At 45.0% G+C, this 21,425-nt stretch overlaps 1 protein-coding gene across 2 annotated transcripts in view; it reads left to right on the forward strand.

The window, feature by feature from the left end:
* The first annotated feature begins 319 nt into the window (after positions 1-319).
* The window catches only part of PCDH15 (protocadherin related 15), a 2,123,136-nt gene continuing 2,102,030 nt past the window's right edge, over positions 320-21,425 (forward strand). For both annotated transcript variants that reach the window (XM_033941002.1, XM_033941006.1), the window contains exon 1: positions 320-499. The gene's annotated coding sequence lies outside the window, so the exon portion shown is untranslated. The remainder of the gene's footprint in view (positions 500-21,425) is intronic.

Raw genomic sequence — 21,425 nt, forward strand, 5'->3', positions numbered from 1 at the left:
CATTAAGCCACCTCTTCTCTCTGCAGCGGCAGCACTTCTGGAAGACGGAGAGGCTGCACTTTCCCTTGCTCCTCTGGCTTTCAACTTGCAGTTTGCATTTGATGTGCAATTGCTTAGAAGCAGTCAGTGTCCCCTGAGCTCTCGTCACCTACCTCTCCTCTCCTGATCTGGATTCTTGGGAGGATTATTATTATTTTTGAAAGGGAAGGGCTGGACTACGTGGATGCGCAACCAGTTTTTTTTTTTTTTTTTTTAACGAGATTAAAAAGGAGATATTGTGGCAGGAAGCGTTCCGGTTTCCCTGACCCTGTCAGGGGAAAGACACAGCATCTGTGAAAGGTGCCATGGAAAGGATTTCGGAGCACGTTTCTCTTACCATCTCCCCCTTATATACGATTTCAGTTTTTACTCTGGAATAGGCTGGAACACACTGAAATCATTTTCTCTCATCCCTCGTACTGGACTGTCTGTGGCATCAGCTGTTTGGATCGGCTTCACGGTAAGAAGACAACTGCAGGAAGGGAATGTGTTTGTTTCAGGGACCGGGTGAAAGCTGAGATCATTGGGAGGGAGGTTGCTCTGAGCTGTTCTGAAATCAGTGACGGAAAAGTGCTGCTGAATCCTATTACAGATGCATCCTGTGCCATTTAAGATTTAAACGGGTCTTTTGAGATCAGGTTTTCGTTCTTGTGCAAGTTAATTGCAGGTTGGGAACTTTTTGGATTCCAAAAAGACCTGTCGGGTCAATTTAGTGTGAAGTGGAATAAGCTAATCCAGTCTTTATACTAGTATTTTCCCAGAAGTTTGTGTGCTTGGCATTTTTAAGTTTTCTGGTGTAATATAATAAGTTGATTTTTTATTTTTTTAATGCTGCATGAAAATGTTAGGATTATGAGCAGTTTTAGCTGCAGAATTCTTCAAAACATATATAATCTCTGTGCTTTTATATATTACTGTCAAAAATGTATTTGTGAAACCTGACTACATTTATCGATTGATGGACAGATAGGTATCCAATTTAATAGCATATTTATCACATTAAGTAATGTATAGTATAACTTATATGACTACACATAAATCAATAAATTGAATTATTTAAAGTGATTAGAAGGAAAAGTAGTTTATGAACTATCTCCCGTAGACAAACCCTTCAATTATAAGCACTTTATTAAATATTTGGCCTTTTTTTTTGGGGGGGGGGGAGGAGAATTGAAGCAAACTAGTGAAAAGGCAGACCATTTAGAATATCTGCATATGGTAATCAGGCCTATAAACGAACCTTTTAGTATTCTGCTCCTGTAGTACTTAGTGCAGTAGAGAGGCTATGGCTACATTTGATTTTCTATCCTATTTGTGTTGGTGGTAGAAGGCTGGGTATGTGTTCAGTCTCACATGTGCGTTTCTTGAGAGCTTGCTTTCTTCTGCAGCTTCTGATTTCACCTCTTAGCTGCTGCCATTAACCACATAATACAGCACTTGTTGATGGACAGACCCTCCCCTCCCCCCAGCCTCCCACCCTCTTTTAACTCTTTTTAGTTGTATGTCAGAGATTCATTGAGTCATGAGGAATGTGACCTGTGTTCCATCTTATTCAGCCCTTAATGGGCTGTAATTTTACTTATTCTCTTCAGTCTGGGGGTATAGAATCTAAAAGTAGCCCTCAGTCTCTTCTAGTCATCTTACAAAGTATCCCAAAATGAATCTAAGGGCTCCTTTTACGAAGGTGCGCTAGCGTTTTTAGCGTGCGCTAACATGCCGCGCGTGCTAACCCCGCGCTACATGGAAAATACTAATGCCAGCTCTATGGAGGCGTTAACGCCTAGCACGCGTGGCATTGTAGCGCGTGGCTAAGCGCACGCTAAAACCACTAGCGCACCTTCGTAAAAGGAGCCCTACGTCATCTGCCAAAGTCTTTATTAAACATATATAACTGGCCGCCTACACACTGAAAATTCATATTAGTTTATTCAAGAGTCATAATTTGTAATTGATCTAATTGCAGATTTGTTTGTACTGTGATTACTGCAAGTATGTTGATTTCAAGAGTTTCTCTCAAGGGTTAAACTCATTTTTGTGTGTGTCTGTGTCTGTCTGCCTCTTGTGGGAAATATGGCTCAAATACTATGTTGGACTCTGGGTTTAGAAATATAGGAACATGAATAGTAATTTTCACAATATAGAGCTAATAGAAATGAATACCAGTGACCTCTTTTTCTCTGAACATTGCTAGAAGACAGGTAATTTATCAGTGCTACATATGAAGTGTATTAAGGGTAGAGAGAGAAACACAGAATACGGTAACTCAAAATTACAGTTCAGCTGTGCTGATGTCAAGCTTTAAAAAAAGAAATTCACCGTGCTGCTATGACATGTAGAAACTATGTGCTGAAAGCAAATGAGAAAGAGGAAGAGTTTATTCATTAAAATACCACTGATGTAGCTTTACAAGTAACTTTTCTTGATAGAAGGTGAATATAGCCAACTATATAGCTCTCTGTATTTTGTATTTCTATATTTTAATGTTTTGTTTGTAACATATATTATGTATGATCACTTTGGAAACTACCTAGACAGTGTATATATTTAAAAAAAATAATAAACAGGTCAACTAACCTTCGATGTAATCTTATGTTATAGGAAATGCACAATTTATGCATTGTTTTAAATGTAGCTTTGTTGAACACCTGATGCAATATATACAGCTTATCAGGTCTCAGATTTATTATGCATTGACAACTCACATGAGTCCTGGATGGTTAATTAGAGCCCAAGAGCTAGTCTTGATTGGCGACCATAACAGGGGGCTGGATGGCTCTTTTTGTTCGCCGACCGAGACCTTTGGATGTAGGGGGGGAGGGATTCAAAAGATCGAAGCTCCGAAATTGGGGCTAGATGGAAGTATGGGGTCAAGCAGGAGGGGAGAGTCAGCAGACGGGGACTAAGATGGAGTTTTTTAAATTCAAGAGTTCCCACCTTAAGGAGGGGAAGGAGGGGTGTCTCCCAGACAGTACTTAAAGAGCCTCCTCTGAGTCACAGGTCTCTTCCTGTTCCTTGGAGGTGGATTTTTCAGGCATTCTCTTACTAGGATGCCTTTTCTGGATGGGGTATGGTGACACACCTGTCGATGATTCAGCCGACAAGATGAATGAAGAGGTCTTCCTGTTGGCTGCTGACTCCTTTGACAAAGACACTGAAGAAGAGCAAGTGGGTTTGAGTGGGTCTTTGCTAGCTTGGGATCACCAGGGGTTGGGCCCTCCTTGCTGTGGAAACTTCGACAATCTAAAGCCATGGCTCTGTCAGCTTTAGCCTTGGACTGTCCGGAGTTAGTAGTGAAGCGGTCACGATAAGGTTCTTCTACCAGGGATGGGAAGGGAAAAGGTCCGGCGCTGTGATTGGCTTCTTCCCTGTAAGATGCATGGTAGGAGGGCTGAGAGGAAATTAGAGTGGTGGAGGGCTGGAATAGGAGGAGCAGGTTGTTCATGGGGTGATTGAAACAGACTTTCTCGACTGTTGTGGAGGCTCCCCGAACACTGACCATGGGGCTCAACCAGAGATTCACTGGGGAGGCTGTGGTGGGCAAAGTTTGGAGATGGGCAGGCTTCACAGCCTTTCCTATGAATGAGAGCACTGAGGCATGGGTTTTCCAGGCCCCTTCTGCTCCTATTCAACCACTTTATCTACCTACCCCTATGCTCTTTTGGTAGCCTGCTCAGTTTGAGTCCAGTTTAAGTCCATTTGGAGCCCTGTTTTTTTTGTCCCCCCCCCCTTTTGTGATACAGCCCCCTACCATGAAGGCAGCAGTTTGGTCCCAATATGTGGGTAGGGAGGGGGCAGCTGGGGGAGCACCTGTGGGTGGGAATGATTTTGGTTTGTGCATGCCTATTGGATCTTTATCTGATGTTGAGGTGCCCTCTGCTGCTCGTCCTTCTGTTGTTTCCTTGTAGAACTCAGTGCCCCCATCTCGGGGTGGGTGAGAGATGACAATTGATAGTGAAACTGGAACTTCATGACTGGTGACTGTGTTCAGTTCATCGAGAATGAGTGCGGTTATGGTAGCAGCCTTGGATGGCACCATTTGCTCTACTGAATGTGAGAAGCCTGGACTGGTCCAGCAGTGGTGGATAATCCAGTCAGCAGGAACATCCTAACAAAAGAAGAAGCAGGGAAGGGTCAGGAAGTGTAGGTGAGCTTCCTCCTCCTCTAGTTCTTCTTCTTTTACTTCTCAGTCATCCAATGGTAGGCTTACTGCCCCTCAGGAAGGGGTGAAGGAGGAAGGGAAGCACTTGAGGGACACTCCAGTGTTAATGGCATTATCTGAGTTATGGGATAAGGTGCCTAGATGTTTGGATAAGATTAGGAAGAGTGTATATATTGATATATTTTAGCTGGAGGCTAGGGTCAACAAAAACCATAAGAAGGTAAAAAAGGACAGTGTGTGTGGGAAGCATATGGCTGTGTCCAGGAATGTGGTTATTTGAATGTGTTCCTTTTTGAGGTTGGCCATTGTTTGGGGTTCGGTGCATCCTCAGCAGTATGGGTTGCTGCTGGCTTATGCGGACTTGGTTTTGGATGTATATGAGAGTTTTGGTGGTTGGGACTGGCTTAACTATGATGAGACGTTCAGGGACAAGATGGAAGAGAACTTCTACATATTTTGCAGAACAAAGGATATTAACCTGAGGCTTGCACATATGACATCCAAGCCAGCTCAGGCTCAGCAGTTAGGGGTGGCAGGCAGGATATTTCAACATCTTCAGTGGGGCATTCCTTTCATCCCTCTTCAGGAGTGGGAGCCTCAGGATTGGGTTCGGGACAGGATGTATGCTGGTGGTACAATAGAGCAGCGTGTCCTTTACCCGATTGTAGATTTAGACACACCTGCACCCAATGCGTGCAAAATCACACCGCCATTAAGTGTTCCAAAACGGTTTCTGGCAAGTAGGACCCTAATATCTCGGGTCCCCATGCCAATCCAGGTGGGACACATGCAGTGGCATAATAAAGGGGGTGTGGTCCATCCCGGGCATGGTCTTCCTAAGGGCACAGCACCCCTCATCCTCTCTGCCTCCCACTCCTCTCCTTGCTGCAGGCGTGTACTTCTTGCCTTCCCCCATACCTTTTTTACTTCCCCAACATGAAACTGATGCCCAGGTTGGCATCAGCGCTCTATCCGATGTCACTTCTGGGACCCATGCCTAGAAAGTGACATCAAAGGGCAAGCCGATACTGATGTGGGCATGCTGTTCACACCAGAGAAGTTAAAAAAGTATGGGGAAAGGGAAAGGGGCACACGCACAGCAGGGTGGGTGGGGAATAGGGCGGGGGAGGGTCACCACCATCCCAAGCACCGCCCACCCTTATTACGCCACTGGTCAAATTTGTCCTTGGCTAAGGAGGTATGACAATAGAGCAACAGCAGCTATTTTAGAAGCTGGGTTCAGGGAATGGTTTGTCATTCCATATTATGGAGACTTAAGTAACTCCATGGTTCAGAATGCCTTTGACCATGGTGTGCCTTCGGAAGGTGGGGCTGGTTAAACTGGCCCTTTCCATTCTAGTCCTTTTCCTCAGATGATTCTGTCCCCGTTAGCAGTAATGCCTAAAAAGGAGTTGGGGAAATTCTGTTTGATTAATAATTTGTCTTACCCGGTGGGGAGACCCATGAATGACAGCATACACCACGACTTCTGTTCCATCCAGTGTGCGTTCTTTGATTGTGCTGTTCACCTCATCGTTAGGGTGGGACTAAGTGCCTTGCTGGAGAAGGTCAACATCGAATCGGCTTTCAGATTCCTTCCTGTCGCATCCGTCATCTTATCCCCTCTTTGAGGTTTCGTATGGAGGGTGGCTTCTACTTTGACAGGTGCAAGAGGTACATTATAAAAAAAAATTAGCAGGGTTGCTGTATTTGTAGCAGGTCCAAGACTTTGGAACACACTGAAAGGGCCATTGAGAACATGTGCAGATTTCAAGTCATTTAAGAAACTGTTAAAGACCAGCTTACTTGTGAGAGCCTTTTTTTGATCATTCTGAAGTCAGTAGAGAATATAGCACTCCTATATGATATATGATTGGAATACAAGATGATGTGTGTGTGTGTGGGGGAGGGGTGGGGGTTTGGGCACAACAAACCTCTCCAGATCCCAGTATTATTTTTTATGTGTTTCTATATATCTAAAACTGTTCTTAGTAGTACTACAGTTTACGACCACAAGACTCTTTTTTTATGAGTTTTGCCATGTAATCATTTGAGAAACAGGGCTTGATAGAGGAGAGTATGGCACAGTGGTTAAAGCTACAGCCTCAGCACGCTGAGTTTGTGGGTTCAAACCCCTACTGTTCCTTGTGACCCTGGGCAAGTCACTTAATCCCCCCATTGCCCCAGGTACATTAGATAGATTGTGAGCCCACTGGAACAGACATGGAAAAATGCTTGAGTATCTAAATAAATTAATGTAAACCGTTCTGAGCTAGAGAGTTGCGCGGGGACAGAAATCCCACCCGTCCCCACCCGTCCCCGCCAAAGTCCCACCCGTCCCCACCAGGACTCCCACCCGTCCCCACCCGTCCCCGCGAGGAATCCCTCCGTCCCCACCCGTCCCCGCGAGGAATCCCCTCCGTCCCCACCCGTCCCCGCGAGGAATCCCCTACGTCCCCGCCTGTCCCTATAAACTACAGAAATAGTTATTTCATTTAATTATGCTACTGAATTAAAGGCTCTGGTAGAAACCCATTTAAAAATAAGCAAAAAGATTTTATTAATTTGGAAATATTAATTGGGAAGAATACATACTTTGTAAACGGGTTTCTACCAGAGCCTCTAATGTTTATAAATTTTTATCAACACAACTAATATACTACTTTATCCTTAAGCAAAAAAAAAAAAATAATAATAATTTTTTTCCTACCTTTATTGCCTGGTTTCTGCTTTCTTCATGTTCTCATTCAATTCCTTCCATCCACTGCCTCTCTTCTCTCTGTGTCTTCCATTTGCTCTGTTACTGTGCCTCTCCCTTTCTCCCCCCTCCCAAATTGGTCTGGCACCCATCTTCTTCCCTCCACTCCCCCCATAGTCTGGCACCTCTGTCTTCTTCCCTGCCAGCGTCTTCTTCCCATTCCCTCTTCCCCATTTCCTTTCAGTGTCCTTCTCCCCCACCATCTTTCCCATGTCCTGTCAGGCAGCATCCTTCTCCCCTCTCTGCCTTCCCCATGTCCTTTCAGCGGCCTTCTCCCCCCTCTGTCTTCCCCATGTCCTTTCAGTGGCATTCTCCACCCCTTTGTCTTCCCCAGTGCTTTCAGGGTCCTTCCCCCCCCCTTTCTCCCGTTTACCCCATGTCCTTTCAGCGTTCTTTTCCACCCCTTTGTCTTCCCCAGTACTTTCAGCGGCCTTCTCCCCCCTTAAGCGTCTTTTCTTCTCCACTCCACCTTTCCTCCCTCCCTGCCTCCACCTTTGTGGCGCTTTTGCACCCGACCGACAACAGAACAGGCCCGGTCGGACAAATCTCCCTGTCCTGTAGCCGCGAATCTAAATTACCTTCTTACAGCAGCTGGAGTAGTGAAGCTGCTGTAAGAGGTAATGTAGATTCGCGGCTACAGGGCAGGGAGATTTGTCGGCCGGGCCTGTTGTCGGTCGATCGGGGGATCTGACCGGCTGTGCACATTCTCCAGGGCGGTCCGCCCCCTCCCCCCTCTTTCGTACGCCATTGCCTTCTTCCTACCTGCCCTGCCGCACACAGCCGACCGGAAGTCTTCCTGATGTCAGCGCTGACGTCAGAGGAAGGGAGGGCTTTGCTTAAGCCCTCCCTCCGACGTCAGCGCTGACATCGGGAAGATTTCCGTTCGGATGTGTGCTGCGACAGGGCAGGTAAGGAGAAGGAGACTACCCTCGCGGCTCGACCAACCCCGCTGCGATCCAACCCCGCAGGAACCCCGCGACCCTCGGAGGCGTCCCCACGGGATCCCCGCGACCCTAGGGGGCGTCCCCACGGGATCCCCGTGACCCAAAGGGGGAACCCGCGGGATCCCCGCGGGTCCCGCGGGATTCCCGTCATCCCCGTTCCCGTGCAGCTCTCTATTCTGAGCTCCCTTAGAAGAACAGTATCGGCATCTTTTACAAAGCCACGCTAGCGGCTGTGCTGCGCTAATGGCCCCGAAGCCCATAGAAATTTAAAGGACTTTGGGGCCGTTGCCGCACGGCTTTGTGAAAGAGGCAGTATAGAAAACGGAATAAATATATTTGGATTCCTTCTTTTCAATTGAAAACTCTAACAGAAATGAGAGGGCAAAAGACAGGTGTGTGGAAGCATGAGAATTTGTATGAAAAATACATGCTGCCTGCTTAAAGATAAAACCTGTGAAACTGGAAACTTAGGGGCTCATAATAAAAAAAAATAAAACCATCTAAAAAGTGGCCTAAATGGGTACTTGGACAATCAAAAAGCCTGATCGTCCAAGCACCCATAATCAAAGCTAGTTTTAGACGTATCTAAAACCAGCTTAGGCCTTCCCCCTGCCTCTAAACGCATAGAGTGAAAAGAGGCGTTTTTAGAGGAGGGAAAAGGGCGGGCGGGGCCTTAGGCACATGGGCCAGTTGGGTCCATGTGCATAAGGCCCTGCCCACAGGAGGGGCCTAAGACAACTGAGCCGATTCCGGTTGGCTCAGGCGCCTCAAGCCCCACCTGTGGGCAGGGTTTGAGCCGCCTGGACCAATCAGGCCCTAAGGCCAGCCATTCCGGAGATGGCTGGCCTGTCGGACGGACGAGCTTAGCACCTGTCCTTCCGACCAACTATTTTTAAGGTACGGGGAGGGGAGTTGGGGGGTCGCAGGTTATCAGGGGGGCAATCAGGGGTTTAGGGGGTTTGCATCGAGGGCAGGAGGGCCTGGGATCCCTCCTGCCCATATTTTAGTGGGGGATGGGGGTTAGGGGGTGTTGCCGGGCCTGGAGGGCTTGGGCTCCCTCCTGGCCGGATTGTGGGGGGGAGGGGGCTTAGAGATCGCCGGGCCAGGAGGGCTTGGGCTCTCTCCTGGCCCCATCGGACTTGGCGGGGGAGAAGGGGGGGTTGGGGATCGCAGGGCAAGAGGGCTTGGGCTCCCTCTTGCCCCAAACATAATCGGGGGTTTGGGGTGCCACCGGGGCAAGAAGGCTTGGGCTCCCTCTTGCCCCAAATGTAGTTGGGGGTTCGGGGTGCCGCGGGCCAGGAGGGCTTGGGCTCCCTCCTGCCTGGATCGTTGTAGGGGGGGGGTGGTATTCTGTAACAGGTGTTGTTTTTGACAGACACCAGTTACAGAATCCAGCTTTTAGGTGAAGGACTGGCTCCTCCTTTGCCTAAAAGCCCTTGTTTTGGGCGTTTGGGAGTTAGGCTTTTTGTAGGTTGATTATATGATGTAAGTTTAGACGTAGTGGTGGTCTGGGCGTTTAAACAGCTGAACATAGAGGCAGGCCATTATCAAAAAAAACCTCCTTTTGGACATTTTTTTTAAAATAATAGACATTTTCCCTGCTTCTACTTTCAACGTTTAAGACCTTAGGCCAAAAGGGGACTTAGACATTTTTTTTTATTATGCCCCTCTTATTGTTTTTTTTAAGTTCAATATCTTTATTATGGTTTTACAACTTACAAAAATCCATTGACCTGATCCAATAATACATGACAAGTATGGGTATGCAAGGTCAATAACCAATAGGGTAACAAAAAAAGTAGAAACATGTAACACATATCCTATACAGTCGTGAGTTTTTGCAAAACATTGTTACAAAAAAAGCTTATAGCGTATGTCACATTTATGTTGCAGTAATAGACATACGAGAGATGAGAAATGCTGTGGATATCATCTAATATAATAAAATGCTAGGCCGCGCATGCGCACTAAAAAAAACGTGTTCCCTGAGCTGTCCCGTTTTTTTTAGTGCGCATGCGCGGGTTGTACGTCACCAAACTCGGCAACGCAAGCCATGTCCGCCGTCGGCCTCGAGCTCCTGGGGGCCGGCGGCTCGAGTCGCCCAGCCGGTGCTGAGTCCCCCCCACTCCCACTTCAGCTGGCACGGACGGTTTGAGAATGAGGGAGAGAACAACGCAGCCAGACGGACCGTGGGAAGGGAAAGGGGGGGAGGGTTTCGAGGGAGCCGGCTGGCCGCATAAATTATTTTAATTTGAAATCTGCTGCCATCGCCGCGGCTCCTCTCTCATCTTCCGACATAATATAAGTGCAGCTCATGAGAGGAGCCGCGGCGGCGGCTTTGAAAACGGCTCCCTTAGTTCGCTGCATTTTTTTTTTAAGTTTAAAACTGCCGCCGTGGCTCCTCTCACGATCCCGGCCTGTTTCAGAGAAGGCTTCTGACGCAGGCCGGATCGTGAGAGGAGCCGCGTAGGCATCTTTAAACTTAAAAAAAAAATCCAGCAAAGAACTAAGGGAGCCGTTTTATCTCCATGCTGCTACGAAGGAACAGGTGAGGGGGAGGGAAATGCTGATGCACAGGGAGCAGGCAGGCATGGCAGGCAAGCAGGGGAAGAGGGAAAGGGGCTGCTTTGGGGGTAGGGGTGTGCTGGGGGCACATAGCAGTCATGGGCAGGGGATCACAGAACAGGCAGGCATGGCTCAACAAGGGGAGAGGGAAAGGGGGCTACTTTGGGGTGAGGGGTTTCCTGGGCCAGACAGCAATCATAGGGGGGAAACAGAAAGGGGCCACGGAGCAGGCAGGCATGGCACAAAAGGGGGCAGGGGCATTGGGAAACGGGGCTGCTTTGAGGGGAAGGGTGTTCTGGGGGCACACACCAATCATGCCGGGGAAGAGAAGGGGGCCACAGAGAGATAGGCAGGCATGGCGCAAGACAGAGACAGACAGAAAGAATGACAGACAGACAGACAGCATCCAAGCACAGAGAGAGAAAGGAAAAAAAAAACAGTCGTCTACTCTAGCACCTGTTGCACAGGGGGAGAACGAAAGAGATGCTGATGGACAGGGAGTTGAAGAAAAGGAACGGAGGACTAATGTTGGACAGGGGGAGAAGGAAAGAGGTGCTGCTGGACAGGGGGGAGGTAAAACAAAGGGAGAAGGGCTGCTGCTGCATAAGGAGAGCAGTGAAGGGGTGGTGGTGGACACAGGGGAGGTAAAAGAAGGGAAAATGGACAGGGGGAGCAGGCAAGGGGTGGTGATGGACAGCCAAGGAAAAAGAAAGGCAGAAAGAAAAAAAGCGGCTAAGGAGAGAGAGAGAAAGAAATAAAGACAGACACACACACATATGTTCTAACACCCGTTAATGTAACGGGCTTAAAGACTAGTAATAAATAATACTATAGATTATGAGATATAGGGCTCCTTTTACAAAAGGTGCGTTGGGGCTTTAATGCGCAGAATAGCGTGCGCTAAAATGCGACGCGTGTGCTAAAATGCGCTAAAATGCACTAGCCGCTACCGCCTCCTCTTGAGCAGGCAGTAGTTTTTTAGGAAGCATGCATTAATCTGGTGCGTGCGCTAAAAACGCTAGCGCACCTTTGTAAAAGAAGCCCATAGTTTACTGGAAAGCTGTATTCCGCAGCAATCAATGGTACCCATATTTTCTTGAATTTTCTAATACGCTTTTCCGTTCGGCAGCAATTCTTTCATAATGTTCAATCAAACAAACTGCATTCCACTATTCATTATAAGAAACATTGGAAAAATCTTTCCAGTTTTCAAGAATTACACGAATTGCCAGTAACAGTAATAAATGAATCAATTTTAGCTGATGTATGGACAATAATAGCTAAGGGTTAGTTATACTTGTTACAATCAACGATTAAGATATTGGACCCAAAATATCTGCTATTGAAGTTATATAATACCAAATTTGGTTCCAATAATCTTGCAATCTGCTTCTGGTGAACTTTGAAATCTGTTCATTGTGCGTTTGGACTAGATGTAAAATGTGACGTATGTTATATTCTAGATTAGGATTATGGAAGCATAAGGGATAAACATGTTGAGGGATCCATTCAAAAATAAATGTACCGTAGATGAAATATGCAGGGATTTTTTTAAAAAATTAAATTTTTAATTAGTAATTCAGTCTGCTCTCAGAGTGAAAAATCCTTTGTAGAATAGTATGATGTGTATAAAAAGAAAACATTAATTTTTTTACTGTGTTCTTCTGAGAACTACATTCTTCTTGCATGACTTGGTCACAATAGTATTAAGATTAGCTATTAAAGAGACTCATACCCTCTGAACTTTCGATTGCATAGTCCATATTACCTACATAAGAATTGCTGCTGCTGGGTCAGACCAATGGTCCATCGTGCCCAGCAGTCCACTCATGTGGCGGCCCTTAGGTCAAAGACCAGTGCCCTATTTGAGTCGAGCCTTACCTGCATACGTTCTAGTTCAGCAGGAACTTAACTTAGCTGTTCTTGAATCCCTGGAGGGTGCTTTCCCCTATAACAGCCTCCAGAAGAGCGTTCCAGATTTATACCACTCTCTGAGAGAAGAAGAACTTCCTTACGTTTGTACGGAATCTATCCCCTTTTAACTTTAGAGAGTGCCCTCTTGTTCTCTCCACCTTGGAGAGGGTGAACAATCTCTCTTTCTCTACTAAGTCTATTCCCTTCAATATCTTGAATGTCTCGATCATGTCCCCTCTGTCTTCTCTTTTCAAGGGAGAAGAGGCCCAGTTTCTCTAGCCTCTCATTGTACGGCAACTCCTCCAGTTCCTTAACTATTTTTTGTCGCTCTTCTCTGGCCGTGGCCGTACTGTAGTATATATATATATATAGAGAGAGAGAGAGAGATGGACATTAATTTTCTTTTGTTTTTAATAATTGTTAAAATAAAAAATACCGCTAATGCACCCCCGGTCAAGAAAAGGCAACATTCCCCTTCCCTCCCTGAATAGACACTACCAACCCCTCCCAGACCCAGAGGAAAGACTCCAGGCCTACCTTGTTTACCTGATGGTCTAGCTGCACGTGCTGGGGTAGGAATGATTCCTACTCACTCTTGCCCATGTTTTCAGTGACAAAAATAGCTGTTGAGTAGCCTCATGAGACTGCCGCTGGAAGTCTCAGCAGCTATTTTCATCACTGAAAGAGCATGGGCAGGAGCAAGTACAATCACTGCTGCTGTTCCACCAGGGAAACAAATCCGGGAGGGGGGTTTATGGTGTCTGTCCGGGAAGGGAGGGGGGAATGCTATCTTGTCTTGTAGGAGGTGTGCTGACATTGGGGAAAGTCTCCCGGTTTGGGGTGTGGATGGGCTGAGCTGGGCTGATGGCAGCAGTGGCAGAAGCAGAGAAGGAACACTAGTGGGAGGGAGAGTGATATGAATGGCACTTCGGAGGGAACACAAATATAAACTGCAATCCCCAAAGCAATTTGAATATTTAGTGTTCAGATAATTGGTGTTCTACAGTACTTATGTAGAGAATCACACGGGGACAAATTTGTTCCCATCCCCTTAGGATCTATTTCTATCCCCTTCCCATCCTTGCAAGTTAAGCATTGTTTTAAGAATGTTTTTAAATAGCATTTTGCACTTAACTTAGGCTCCAATAGGGCACTTCCAGTAGGGCACCTCAATACTTGATCCCAAAAGCTATCTCAAATAATATAGGCCAACACATTTACTATTGCCACAATATCCTATTGAGACAGATATTGGGGGAAGCCACTGCTTGCCATGGAATCCATAGCATGGAATTTTGCTATTTAGGTTTCTACCAAGTACTTGTGACCTGGATTGGTCACTGTTGAAACAGGATACTGGGCTAGATGGACCATTGATCCGACCCAGCATGTTGTTATCTTGTAAATATGTGTTTCCCAACCCTTTCCTGGAGCCACACCTAACTGGTCTGGTTTTCATGATATATGTAATGAACATAGTAGATAGATTTCCATGCAAACAAATACAAATTATGGCTTTCTTTTACTAAGCAGCGGTAGAGGTTTCTACCGTGGCCCAAGGCCCTAAACGCTTTAGCGCTGCTCTGATGCTCATAGGAATTCTATGCGGTCAGAACATTTAGCGCTCTGGGCCACAGTAGAAACCTCTACTCAGGCTTAGTAAAAAAAGGGGGGGGGGAGGAAGATGTTATTCATATTCATAGTGACAACTCTGAGAAATCTGACTGGATAGGTGTACCTTCCATAGAGGGTTGGAAATCACTGCTGCAAATATTAGTGACTGGTTTTCTTACTGATAGTGGTCATTGGTGCTAGTTCAGTGTATGACACATCTTAAAAGTTTAACTGATCGTGTCACATTAAAGCCTGGCAGGACTTTTATAACTAAGTGACAGATAATTTCCATGTGGACAATTTATAGACTTGAGGGTGACAGTTGAACAGATAGGACAATAAATATACTGTCCACAAGGAATTAGAACTGCTATAATAAAATATTATTTTATGTTTGTATTTTAAATATTTTAAAGAGAGAATTGGAAAATGAGCAAATACTGTATGTGAAATGCATACTCTTAAAACAGTGGTCTCAAACTGGCGGCCCGGGGGCCATATGCGGCCCGCCAGGTACTCTTTTGAGGCTCTCGGTATGTTTATCATAATCACAAAAGTATAATTAAACAGTTTATTGATCATATATCTCTTTAGCTATAAATTACAATATTATTATTAAGACTTAGCCAAAAGGAAAGATTTATAAATTATAAAAAGTTTTACCTCATGCAAAATTGTCATTTCTTTAATAAGACGTTAACTATTTTTTTCTGAGGCCTTCCAAGTACCTACAAATCCAAAATGTGGCCCTGCAAAGGGTTTCAGTTTGCTCTTAAAATGATGTTTTCTGTTCTTGTCTTTATTTATTTCATTTTCTACACCGTCCTCTCCAAAGAGCTCAGAACAGGTTACAGGTTAACATATGTGGAAGGGCATAATCAAAAGAAACGTCTAAGTCTGTTTTGGGCATAAGTCGCTAGATGTCCAAAGTTGGCAGTGTTTAAAGTCCATTCCTGAAAAATGCATCCAAAATATTTTGTTTTTTGAGAGTCGTCTTTGGCGCAACCTAACCTCAAAAAACAACTCCACCTTTCCCCTTTCCCCCCATCCGCAAACGACCTAGCTAAATTTTTCAATGAAAAGATTACTACCTTACGGAGTTCTTTCCCCCCAGCAGTCTCTTATAATTCTCTGCCTCCCAACGACTCCAACCCTATCCCTGCTGATAGATCCTGGACTGCCTTTGAACTTGTATCCGAATCCCAGATCTCTAAACTCTGTCTCAAACTGAAATCCTGCAATTGCATCCTGGATCCTTTCCCTTCCTACCTTTACGAAAACATTCCCGCGCAGGCCATCTCCTTCCTTACCAGGCTTATAAATTCTGCTTTTCTATCGGGCCTGTTCTCCACAGAAATGGGACACATTACCTTGTCCCCTCTTCTGAAAAAAGCCGATCTCGACCCTTCCTTACCATCTAACTACCGCCCCATAGCAAATATCCCTCTCCTAACTAAACTGCTAGAGGCCATAGTCGCCACCCAGCTCTCTTCTTACCTAGAGAGATTCTCCATCCTCCATCCCTACCAATATGGCTTCAGACCCAGCTTCAGCACCGAATCCCTCCTAGTTTCCTTAATTTCTAAGGTGCAACAACTACATTCTCCTAACAAATTTGCTGTCCTATTACAATTCGATCTCTCTGCAGCTTTCGATGTTGTCCACTACGACATACTACTTTATCAACTTTCCGAGATAGGAATTGAATCCACCGTCCTAAAGTGGTTCTCAAACTTCCTATGCTCTCACTCCTACACTGTCAACACAAATGGCACCATGTCCGTTCCTTGGACACCATCTTGCGGTGTCCCTCAGGGATCACCCTTATCTCCTATTCTCTTTAACATCTACATATGTCCTCCCTGAAACTCCTCCAATTATCCCCCCTTGAAACAATCTACACATACGCTGATGACATCCTTGTCCTTCTTGAGACAGACCAGAACCTCACCAACCTCCACAAGAACATTACAGCTTGCATAATGAGACTCCATTTCTGGTCCTTCTCGGTACAGATGAAATTGAATGAATCAAAAACAAAATTACTCTGGCTCGGCACAAAATTAGAACACCTGCCCACCCTCTTCGCACTACCCTCAGGCGCTGCACTGCAGCTTGAGTTCTCAAGCAAGGTCCTTGGCATTATTATCGATTCTTCTCTCTCTCTCAATGACCACCTCAACTCCTTGGCTAAATCATGCTTTTTTAGCCTCCACATGCTGAGGAAAGTAAGATCCTATTTTCGCCAACATTTCGCCGTCCTTGTCCAATCCATCATCCTCTCCAAATTAGACTACTGCAATGCCATCTACTTAAGCCTATCAAAAAAAGTCTTCAAAGACTCCAGCTAAACCAGAATACTGCAGCCAAGTTGATCTTTGCAAAATGCAAGTTTGACCATGTCTCCCCACTCCTAGCCAAACTTCACTGGCTCCCAGTGATTTCCAGAATCCATTTCAAATGCTCCTGCCTGGCTTTTAAGATCATTCACAGCATCCTTCCTCCCTTAATCCCACTATCTTATAACTCCTCGAGTCCTGACTCTACCAGACCCGCCCAAAGGTATAAACTATCCTTCCCCTCTCTACGGTATTTGCTATGCAGGCAAACTGGGAAAATCCCTTCTCTTCAGAATCACAGGTCTTTGGAATGACCTTACTACCCCGCTGCGGAATCTGGGCTCCCTCCAATTATTCCGCAAGCAACTGAAAACCTGGCTTTTCACTAAAATGTAATTCTATCCCCCCTTACTCTTCTCTTCTATATATAAGTTCATGTAAACCTTTTTTTTCCTTCTCTTCCTATATTTTAAGTTCTTGAAAACCGTGCTGAGCTCCACAACATCCGTGGAGATGATGCGGTATATAAACTTAAGGTTTAGTTTAGTTTGATCGCCCAGACCGCTAATTTGTCTATCTTTATACCCTATTCTCGTCCAAAAATGTGTCCAAGTCAAAAACGCCTAGAAAATGACATTTTGGAGGTAGGAGGGGCCAGCAAATTAATGGATTGGATACTTAGACATGGCAACAGAGTAGTGGGGTACCTTACAGGGCACTACTGCGAACTTTATAAAAAGGGTGCCACATAAACATCTTACCATAACTCCCTTATAGGTCATGGTGAGTCCCCCAAAACCTACTAGACCCACCTGTCTACCACCCCAATAGTCCTTGCAGCTGCAGGTGGCACCTATATGGCAGTACAGTAGGGGTTGGGGGTGCATATATTCCACCATAAATGCAGTGGTTAGAGTGGCTTATGGGCCGATTTTTATAGTGTTGTTGGGGGGGGTCAGTGATCACTGGGGCAGTGTTTGGGGGTCTGTACTTTATGTCTACAGTGCATATCTGGTTACTTGGGATACTTTTTGGAACATAGACCTGGTTTTACATGGCCTAAGTCACAACGTACAAGTTCTGTCCAGGCAGCATCATTAAACTTTCGGTTATACTTGCAGTACAACTAAGTTTATATCAACCCATATCCCACCCAAATCCCGCTCTCACCACTCCTCCTAAAATGCCCCTTATAGCTCTGGTCATACAGCAGTACTAAAAGGCCTAAGTCCTTTTTAGATACGTCTAAGACCCGATTTAGGCCGGTTTTTAGATGTATTTCCGTTTCGATTATGAGCCCCATGATGTACAGTTAACAGGTGATGTTTTCTTTTTTCTGGCTGGCGATGTTGGCATGTATTTACATTGTACTAAGCTTGTTTCTCTTGTTGACTCCTTAATAAACATGATTTAAAAAACAAAAACAAAAAACAACAGGTTACAATTTGCCATAGCTACAGTACTGAATGTTTCATCTACATTTTATCTCAGAGCTTAGTAAAATTTCATCTTGAGTGATGGGTGTTTTATGCTGACTAATATTTAGTCTGTTAGACCTAATGGTCTGTGAACTTTATGTCTTAGCCCAGGGGTGTCCAACCTGCGGCCCTGTGAAGTATTTTGTGCGGCCCCAGTCAAGGGTGATGCAGTGTTTTCCTCTGCTGCTCCTGGGTGTTTACCGTCTTGCCAGCTCCCTCCTCTGTCTTGCTGCAGTGTTTGTGCGGCCCCAGAAACTTTTATTTAGCCAATGCGGCCCAGGGAAGACAAAAGGTTGGACACCCCTGTCTTAGCCTATAATTTTAGTCTGTCTAGCATTAGTTGATTTTCTTTGGAATTCCCATACTGTACTAGATTTTTGCTAGTTACACAGTACTTCTTAGCCACTTTGAAATGGTTATTGTTAGTATCAGTATTTAATAATTACATGAATAACTGAGAAAGCTGAAGTTGAATAACAAGATTGATAGAGCTGTCTTGTTTCTGTTCTTAGTTTTAAAAGAGTTCTTCATGTCGATCTCAGTTTCACTCCTATTGTTTTTTTATCTCTATTTCGTGACTAGGACCAGATATTTGTGTTTTGGCAAACATAAGTGTCATAAAATAGTTTATTTGGGAGATACTTGTAATTTACAAACTTTACATGTGGGAAACAATAATTGGGATGTTGGGGAGATGGAAGCACCATAGGCTTTTCCAGTCCCTGACCTGTTGGTCTGTCTTTAGAAGCTCACCACATCCATCTTTGTGTCATTCAGTTGCTTGCTAGAAACTGGCAAGTAGCTGTACATGTTGCATGGAAATCCAAATCACAATATTATGAAGCTAGGAAATGAATGTCTAAAACTGTAGTTCATTGATTTGGCAAGAAGGGAATGGTCTGGCTATGTTTTGGGTGAGACTAGAAAGAGGCCAAAATATGGATGTTCAACTATGATATTAAACTAAACAAAAACAGGACACTGAAAGTGTTTGATCCCTTAAACTGACAGAGGTGCTCAGAACCAACACAGGCGATAAGAAAATCATAAACGTGAACAAGCCCCTAAATACGCTTTCCAGAGTCTATCATTGCACCATCTTTTTTTGCCAGAAAAAAAGGTTTTTGTTGTGTCAAAAAGGTGCAGAATAGTCAATTTCTCAAATATAAATGTATTCAATATATAACGTGCAAAACTTTAACTTAACTTAAGTATGGCAGAAGTAGTCTTACTGCAGCGTGTACTGGCGGGTTCTGACACATTTCAGAAAACCCACTCTTGCTGGCTGTTAAACAGTAGAAGAACTGCTCCCTAAACAAAAAAAGATAAAAGTGCCATTCAAAAGGTGAAGATGAAAAAGTTTTACAAACAAACTCACGACGCTGCTGGTGAATACCTTACTATCCTGTCACAGTTACTTCATTTCCGCTTTGCTGACGTCACCCACAGTAGGCGTCCTGATTTAAATGTTCACACTGATGCCAATCATTTGTGGAGGAATGCCCACCATTAAGAACATAAGAATTGTCACGGCTGGGTCAGACCATCGTGACCAGCAGTCCGCTCACACGGTGGCCCTCAGGTCAAAGACCAGTGCCCTAACTGAGACTAGCCTTACCTGCATACGTTCTGGTTCAACAGGAACTTGTCTAACTATGTCTTGAATCCCAGAAGGGTGTTTTCCCCTATAACAGCCTCCAGAAGAGCGTTCCAGTTTTCTACCACTCTCTGGGTGAAGAAGAACTTCTTTACGTTTGTACGGAATCTATCCCCTTTTAACTTTAATGTTCTCTCTACCTTGGAGAGGGTGAACAACCTGTCTTTATCTATTAAGTCTATTCCCTTCATTATCTTGAATGTTTCGATCATGCCCCCTCTCAGTCTCCTCTTTTCAAGGGAGAAGAGGCCCAGTTTCTCTAATCACTCACTGTACGGCAACTCCTCCAGCCCCTTAACCATTTTAGTCACTCTTCTCTAGACCCTTTTGAGTAATACTGTGTCCTTCTTCATGTATAGCGACCAGTGCTGGATGGATTATTCCAGGTGAGGGCGTACCATGGCCCGGTACAGTGGCATGATAACCTTCTTCGATCTGTTTGTGATCCCCTTCTTTATCATTCCTAGCATTCTGTTTGCCCTTTCCACCGCCGCCACACATTGCACGGACGGCTTCATTGACTTGTTGACCAGTACTCCCAAGTCTCTTTTCTGTGGGGTCTCTCCAAGTACTGCACCAGACATCCTGTATTTGTGTATAAGATTTTTGTTACCAACATGAATCACCTTACACTTATCCATGTTAACCCTCATTTGTCACGACTCATTTCTCAAACTTGTTTATGTCCCGTTGCAGGTCTTCGCAATCCTCCTGCATCTTCACTACGCTGAATAACTTTGTATCGTCTGCAAATTTTATCACCTCGGTCATCGTACCAATTTCCAGGTTGTTTATAAATATGTTGAAGAGCATGGGTCCAAGAACCGAACCCTGTGGCACTCCACTCGTGACGCTGTTCCAGTCCGAGAATTGTCCATTTACCCCCACTCTCTGTTTCCTATCCGCCAGCCAGTTTTTAATCCACGTGAGTATTTCACCCTCGATTCCATGGCTCACAATTTTTCAAAGTAGTCGTTCATGCGGAACCTTGTCTATCTGTCTGTTTACTCCCTCGAAGAAGTGCAGCAAGTTCATTATGCAAGATCTTCCTTTGCTAAAGCCGTGCTGGCTGGTCTTCATCAGATTGTTTCCGGCAAGGTGATCAATGATGCGGTCCTTTATCAGCACCTCTACCATCTTTCCCGGTACCGAGGTCAGACTTGCCGGTCTGTAGTTTCCCGGATCTTTCCTCAAACCTTTCTTGAAGATCGGTGTAACATTTGCCACTTTCCAGTCTTTCGGAATCCTTCCTGATTTGATCGACAGATTGGCTATTAGGTGAAGCAGTTCAGCAATAGTCCCTTTCAGTTCCTTGATTACCCTCAGATATATGCCATCTGGTCCCAGGGATTTATCATTTTTAAGCCTATCAATCTTCTTGCATACCTCTTTTAGACCGATCATCAACCCTGTCAGTTTCCCATCTTTGTTTCCTGTGTATAGCCTATCGGCTTCCGGTATGTTGTGTATATCCTCTTCGGTAAATACAGAAGCAAAATATGTGTTCAGTTTGTCAGCAATGGCTTTATCCTCCTTTAGCACTCCCTTTATTCCATGGTCATCCAACGGCCCCACCGCTTCTTTCGCGGGTCGTTTCCCCTTAATATATCGAAAGAACAGCTGAAGTTTTTTGCCTCCTTGGCTATTTTTGCCTCATAGTCTCTTTTGGCCCCACTTACCGCCTCACTTAAAATTTGTGATTTTGGAAGCCCCAAGGTTGAAACGAGGTGGAAACATGAAAGTCCTCCTAAGGAAGAAAGAACAATCGTGGATATTCCATTGGAAGATAGTAGATCTAGAGGGGCTCAATTGGGAGGTGGAATTGTGGGTGTTCCTCCACAAATAATTGATATCAGCGTCAACATTTAGGTTCAAACAATTTTTATTGATGCAAACCACTGCAAATACAAAACCAGGCCACCCCAAAGGTGCACAGTACAAATAATGATGCATCATAT

This window comes from Geotrypetes seraphini, chromosome 4, assembly GCF_902459505.1.
Source record: "Geotrypetes seraphini chromosome 4, aGeoSer1.1, whole genome shotgun sequence".
Lineage (NCBI taxonomy): Eukaryota > Metazoa > Chordata > Amphibia > Gymnophiona > Dermophiidae > Geotrypetes > Geotrypetes seraphini.